Here is a 7440-nt window from a genome sequence, read left to right on the forward strand (position 1 = left end):
AACCCCATCCAAGCATTCTTAGGCTTAAATGATAACGATCCCAGATCTGGAGGTAACTGGGCATCCTGAAAGCAAAGCTTCTGTTTATAACATTCACCCTCAATCTGACTTGCCACAGAGTCTTAGGACCAAGGTCTCCGGCCCAAATCTACAGTGTTGGGGTTGACAAAGACCGTCTGATGGTTCTACTAAACCAACTTAGACTTTCATGATCTTGTTTAAAATGGGGGACGAGACTGTGCCGCCACCCCTAAATTGTTATGTCTGTTACTGTGCTGCCATCTAATGGTGAAATGCGTTAAGACACAAATGTAACCTAGAACAGGGAACACTGACTACCGTTAATTTTTTTTTTTTCCTATGGCCAGTAGTTACATCTCTCTATCTCTCCAGATAAGGCAACAAATTTTCTTCATCATTCATAAAAAATGTCCCCAGATCTAAGATTTCTGGGAGGGAAAAAGTAATGAAGTCTCTAATTTAACCATGTGGAAAAAAATTATGTAACGTTAGGGAGGACAGAAGGGTTTTTCTAAAACACTCTCAAAGTATACAACATAAGAAAAAACAATATTTTAAGATATATATTGTTTAACTTTCTCATATATGAGAAGTTAATAACAGCAGAAATGTTAATGCAGTGCAGTATGTGCATAATGCATTATCATCTCACAAAGAGGACAAAAATTAAGCCATAACCCTCTACAGAGACTATTCACCACCCTAAAAATAAAGTCTTATAGCAAAAATAAAGTTTTACTGTTACATAATAAAAAAGATAGCAGATTACCAATATTTTTCCCTCTGCTCCTGCTGGCTAAGATTTCAGATTATTACAACTTATTTGGGAATTTTCCTCCCAGGGCTAAATGTTAGAAGCGGGGATCATTTTGGGAAATGCACTAAGCAATAAAAACAAAGAATGCTTCTCCCCACCCCTAAGCTCTTCCTTTTCTTTAAACACACAGGACATATATATTGGGGATTTTCTACTTCCTGAGCAATTCTATTAATGTCACCAATAACACAAACTTTAAATCACTTCAGGAGACAGACAGGGCCCCAAGAACTCCTGGGACACAGCCAGCTGGTCCACAGTGCATGGAGGCTTGCTGTGAGCTCCCAGAGAGCGGTCCTGATGAGCAGGGAGGGTGGCATGGACAGATGACAAGCGGATAAGCACTCAGTTTGTAGAGCACAGCTGCCATGAGAACAGCAAGTGAGATGGGTAGGTAGAATTAGGACACCCCAAAACATGGCTTTAAACACCAGTTTTGCTGTATATTGTTGAGACACATATTAGTAAACTTAAAAAAAAAATCTAGAGATGCACATTTCAAGTTGATTTCCAACCAGGGGCATGGACAGGGTCACTATAAGACCAGAGAATATAGCTTCTGGGTTGGGATACACACTGATGAGCCCCTTCCCAAACAGTGCCTTTCTCTCCCATAACTATTGGAGCATGGAGTAATGGATATCGTGTACTGTTAAGTTGTAAGCATATGTAAAAACACAAAACTGGGTCAGGCGCAGCGGGCATAGTGGCTTATGGCTGTAATTCCAGCACTTTGGGAGGCAGAGATGGGAGGATTGCTTGAGCCCAAGAGTTTGAGACCAGTTGTTACTCAGGAGGCTGAGGCAGGAGGATCCCTTGAGTCCAGGAATTCTAGGCTGCAGTGAGTTATGATCAAGCCACTACACTCCTGCCCGGGTGACAGACAGCCACCTTGTCTTTGAAAACAAAAAACAAAAGACCCACAGAACTGTACAAAACCACCACATCTCTTCCCTTCTTGACCTTTATTTTCACCCCAGCCCACAGTTAAGATACAACCACCAGTACTATCTCCTAAATCAGTGGTTCTTGAAGTGTTGACCCCAATCAGCAGCATCAGCGTCCCCCGGAAACTTGTTAGAAATGCAAAGCCTGGGCCAGGCGCAGTGGCTCACACTTGAATTCCGGCACTTTGGGAGGCTGAGGTAGGTGGATCACTAAGGTCAGGAGCTCGAGACCAGCCTGGCCAATATGGTGAAACCCCATCTCTACTAAAAATACAAAAACTAGCCAAGCATGGTGGCAGGTTCCTGTAATCCCAGCTACTCGGGAGGTTGAGGCAGGAGAATTGCTTGAACCCGGGAGGCGGAGGTTGTGGTGAACCGAGATCCTGCCACTGCACTCCAGCCTGGGCAGCAAGAGTGAAACACCGTCTCAAACAAACAAACAAAAAAAAGAGAAAAAAAGAAAGCCTCAGGCCTCATCCCATTATTATTGAATCAGCAACTCTAGGGGTGGGGTCCACAAATCTGCATTTTAACAAGTTCTCTGGGTGATTCTGATATACACAGAAGTTTGAGAACTGCTGCTGCAAATGCAGACCCTGAAAGTGCATACAGGGATGCAGTTTCTTGGTTAAAAGATGGCAAACAAGGGTGTATCCAAGTCTAGCTAAACACTGAAGCTCTGGAATCAACACCTTCATCCTGTACCTTCAACTCCCTCAAATGTCAAATGATGTGGCATTTTGGTCCAGACCACCCCAGCAGCTTTAGTGGGGTCAGCCCACCTCAAGAGCCCAGTTACATTCTCTCTGGGAACTGGAGCAACGCCATTGGAACAAAGCTAGTAATTTGAGGTAGAGTTGAATAGAGAGGTCCTTGGGGACCTCGTATCTCCTTACTTTGTTTTCTAATCTGTAGAATCATTTCCCAGTCCAGCAAGAATGGTTGGCAAGTCCCGGCTGTTAGGTGGGAGAAACACAGCCCTGGAACACTGAGATCTCGTGCACAAAGGAAACAGCGCGGACCTGCTAACAGCTTGGGAACTGAGATAGTGACAGAACCACCAACAGAACCTCGTGAAAGAGGACAAAAAGCCATTTATTGTAGGGTTGTTCTTTTCTGATAAATATAAAAATTACAGAAAAGTCTAAATAATCCCATAACTAAAACCTATATTCCCACCACCTAGAATTAATGACTGTTAATACTGTGTCAAATTAAACAGCAGTTTTGCAAAGCTGTGAAAAGACTGCATCTGGCAGTGACCTGGGGAACAAAGAGGAAAGCAGCTAGAATAGGGAGAAACGAGCTAAGTAATTTTTAACAAAGAATGTGCCCATTCTTTTATCGGAAAACATTTCAAATATGAAGTTTCCACATAGCTACTAATAATAGCTCGTAAATTGAGTAGCTGGAGAGTTAAAATTTACAAATAATGAAGAGCAGAAAAATAGCTGGAGAGGAAGCCAGCTTGTTTCCTTGGGAATAAACAGAACATGCTGTCGGACAACCCCCCACCCCCTGAAGCGAGCAGGAAAGAAATCAGGCTGGTTCAACAGAAATCAGGCTTCAGATGATGAAAGTGTGAGGCTTTCCCATTGCTGTTTATGGAGTTGAGGCCAAATGCTGTAAGACCTAGAAGAAAGAACCATTACCCAGGGCATTCTCTCACTGGCTGACCTTGGACTATGTGCTTGGCGTTAGCCATCAAAGCAGAGGGACAGTAAGAACATATGCCAAAATAAGAATCATGAGCTATTAGTGCTCCTACCCAGGGTGGGGAAAACATGGAAGTGTGGAGGCTGGAAGGCTGCTTCCCAGAGGACAAGGCCACATGGAGCTGAGCTGGCCAAGGAGCAGGCAGGGAGGGCTGTCATCTTTGCTGTGATCCAACCAGTTTTACAGTCACCACGGTAGCCCCTGTGGCAACATCTAGAACCTCTGAAATGACATCCCCTGCAGCTCTGAGGATGTGTCTTCTGTTTTTCGACAAGCACATTCCATTGCTAAAGGTGAACAAAATTTAAAATACTTATTCTTCCCTCTTAACTCTGCTGGAAAACCTCATCCTTGCTTAAACAAACCGATTTCCCCTGCAGGCAGGACAAACATGGAAAGGAAAGGGGCAGAGGAGGTCTTTTTTTCTTTTTTTTTCTTTTTTTTTCTTTTTTTTTGCTGTGTTAAGAGGGCTAGAGGAGGGGAAATCTAGACTAGACATTTCCTGTGTACCTCCTGTTTATGTACATATTGGTAAATTTAATATACTCATTGGGGAACTTAGTGAAGTCAAGCAGAGTTCAGCTGGGCAGCCTCAGCTCAACTTCCCACACTCTCACCTTCCAGGTGCAATGCTGTTCTGTGTATCAACAAGCACCTACCCTTTCAAAGAAATGCTATGTGCCATCATAGTCACAAGCTTTACGAGGACCAAGTGCACCAACCCACCGGGTAATGTGTTTCCTCCTGGATCCTTCAGAACCTCTATTGACGCAATGAGAGTCTGTTTGCCACAGCCAGAGCAAACTGCGGAGGATGCCTGCAAAAACGTTCAGGCCCATTAAAAACCAAGAACAATAAATGGATTTTTCACCTGGTTTCCTATGCAAAAGAAAAGAAAAAAACAACAACAAAAAATCAGGGGGAAAAGAGAATGTAAAATACATGTATGTGTGGCTGTGTGTGCATTGCTCTTACCTTATCAGTAACCCATTCTTTTAGCCAGTAAACATTTTTGACACTTACTATGTACAAAGCTCTGTGCTAGATTCTGTTAACAAACATGAGTGAGGCATAGTTCCTGGCTTCCAAGAGCTCATGATGTGGAGGAGAAAATCACATATAAAAACTAAAAAATCGTATTATAAGTTTTATAATAAAGGCTCATTCATCTGTTCAACAAAGATTTATTGTGCACGATGTGCCAGCCTCAAGTGTGAACAAATAATTTTGAAAGCGCAGAGGCCAAATATAACTACCATTCCCCGTTCAACCATGAAAGGTGGGATAAAAGAGCTCCCATGTATACACTCTTCAAGGAGAGGGTCCCTATCTTTTTGTACACCAGTCATACCTGATGTGTGCCTGGCAAATGTTCAATAAATACTGCTCGTCAAAGAATGGATCTTTTGTCCTTTTATTCATTAGGACTTTTCAACCTCATCTTTCTTTGCCATCTATTCACTAATTCCATAAGCAGTTACTGAACATCTACACATATGCTAGGAGCAAGGGCTACAGAAAGAAGAAGCTGTTCAGTGAGGGAAGCCGGAGCAAAACTATGAGCCTCAAAGAATGTGTAAGAATAAAACAAGTTGTGGCCGGGTGTAGTGGCTCATGCCTGTAAGCCCAGTACTTTGGGAGGCCAAGGCAGGAGGATCACTTGAGCCCAAGAGTTCAAGACCAGCCTGGACAACATAGGAAGACTCCGTCTCTACCAAAAAAAATAATAATAAATAAAAAATAAAATAGGTTGTGTGTGTCTGAGGGATGGCATTTCAGGGAGGGAGGACAGTTTAAGAAAGACATAGGAGAGAGATGCAGTGTGGATATGTGGGGATCTCCAAACAGTTCAATGTCTTAAGCTTTGCATTTTCAAAAGCTTGATCTTGTCAGATCTAACCTTGAGCTAACCAAATTTTTGAGAGAATGTGTATCAACTAGAATGCTAATTCCTCAAGTCATTACTCTGTCTGGTGGCTAGATGTCCATGTGGGCATTGGAATCTGGATATATCCAAAAGGATGATTGAGTGAGCATGACACTGGGGCAAGTTGCAAAGCTACTGATCTTGTCAACAACTTAGGATAGCCGGCTATATCTGTCTTTATCACCATCTTCCCTCTCCCTCCGTCACAGCCACGCTTCCAGGATGCTGCACTCTTTTCTACTTCCTCAGCCCACATACTCTTCATGCCACTGCAATCTGGATTCTACCCCACCTCATTCCTGAAGCTGCCCCCACCTAGGTCATAAATGCTCTCTCTGTTGCTAAATACAGGATTCCTCTTAGTCCTTCTCATTCTGGATGTGTCTGTAGTAGCTTCTGGCCCTAAGATGAGCTCTCCTTCATCCACTCCTGACCGTTTTCCTTCTGATGTCTCAGGACACTTTCCGTCTTCCTTTTACTCTGTGAACCCTACAATGAATAGTTTTCCACTGTTCTCTCTCTGGGTGAGATCATGACTTCAGTTGTCACCTTTATAGTCTAAAGATTCCCAAATCACAACCTGAGGCTCTAATGGCTTTTTTAAGAAATTGTGGTAAAATACACAGAATATGAAGTTTACCATCTGCTATGGTTTGAATGTTTGTCCCCTCCAAAATTCATGTGAGAGTTTAATCCCCAGTATGGCAGGATTGAGAGGTGGGCCTCTAAGAGGTCAAGGGGACTCTGCTCTCACGAATGGATTTATGCGTTCATGGATTAATGGGTTATCACAGGAATGGAACTGTGGCTTTAATATTATGATGATTTTGAACCATTGTGGAAACTATATGCCAGACTACAACACTGCGAGGCCACCTTCAGTGTTACTCGGCCTCCTGTTACAACCACCAGGACCAGCGTTCAGATCCAATGGGAACAGGAACCAGAGGGTCAGAGATGAGTGACTTAAAGAGGAGGAAGAGGGATCTGAACTAGCACACCTGGCCCCCTTGCCATGTGATGCCTTGAAGCACCTGAGGACTCCGCAGAGTCCCCACCCGCAGAAAAGCTCTCACTAGATTTGTCCCCTCAACCTTGGACTTCCCAGCCTCCAAAACCGTAAGAAATAAATTTCATTTTATAATTTACCCAGTTTGGGGTATTTTGTTATAAGCAATGGAAAATGGACTAAGGTACCATCATAACCATTTTTTGGTTTTTAAAAATCACAACCATGTTTAAATGTAGCATTCAGTGGCATTAAGTACACTCATGTTGTACAACCAGTGCTGCCATCCAGCTCCAGAACTTTTCATATCGCAACACTGAAACTCTATACCCATTGTATTAATTGGTTCTCATGCTGCCAGTAAAGACATACCCAAGGCTTTGGGTTTTATCCTGAAGACGTTAGGAAGCCCCCAAAAGGACTGTAAATGGGGGAAGATGGGATCACATCTATTTTAAATGATAATTTGCATTGATCAGAATAAATGAGAGAGGCAAGGACTCCTGTGGAAGGTCATTTGTGAAATGACCTTTATTGAGGGCATTTATCTCTTATCACTTCCTCCTTTTCTGCTTAGCTCATGTTGAACCACTTGCAGCTGCCGAGATGTGTTACAATTGCTCTCAGCAGGAATTCTTAGTCTGGAACATTTTCCCCTCTTCCCCCGTTCCCTCCCTTGCCTAATTCAACTGATGTATCACCTCCTCTGGGTCCCTTCTCCACTCCATCTGGGCTGGGAGCCCTTCCTCAGTGTTCCCATGCACCCATGCATACTCCATCATAGCACTTACCACACCGCCCTCTCCTCTAGACTGGGGGCTTTCCTAGGCTCTGGACTGTGACTTATTTAACTTTGGATCCCCCAGTGGCTAGCATAGAGTATGGCACATACTAAGTGCCTATCTGGGTAGTCAGGGAAGGCTTCCTGGTGGTGATGACAACTAACTTGAGTCCTAACAAATGACTAGGAATTGGGGCTGGTTGAAAACAGGTCAAGCACACT

The 7440-nt window shown here is 43.4% G+C and overlaps 1 non-coding gene across 1 annotated transcript; it reads right to left on the minus strand.

The window, feature by feature from the left end:
* Positions 1 to 6253: 6253 nt before the first annotated feature.
* Positions 6254 to 6380, minus strand: LOC135277656 (small nucleolar RNA SNORA61). Its single transcript, XR_010345262.1, has one exon. It is a non-coding gene; the product is annotated as a small nucleolar RNA SNORA61 (small nucleolar RNA).
* Between the last annotated feature and the right edge of the window lie 1060 nt (positions 6381 to 7440).

The sequence above is a fragment of the Aotus nancymaae genome, unplaced genomic scaffold, assembly GCF_030222135.1.
Source record: "Aotus nancymaae isolate 86718 unplaced genomic scaffold, 86718_ANA_hifiasm-v0.15.2.pri h1tg000032l_0, whole genome shotgun sequence".
Lineage (NCBI taxonomy): Eukaryota > Metazoa > Chordata > Mammalia > Primates > Aotidae > Aotus > Aotus nancymaae.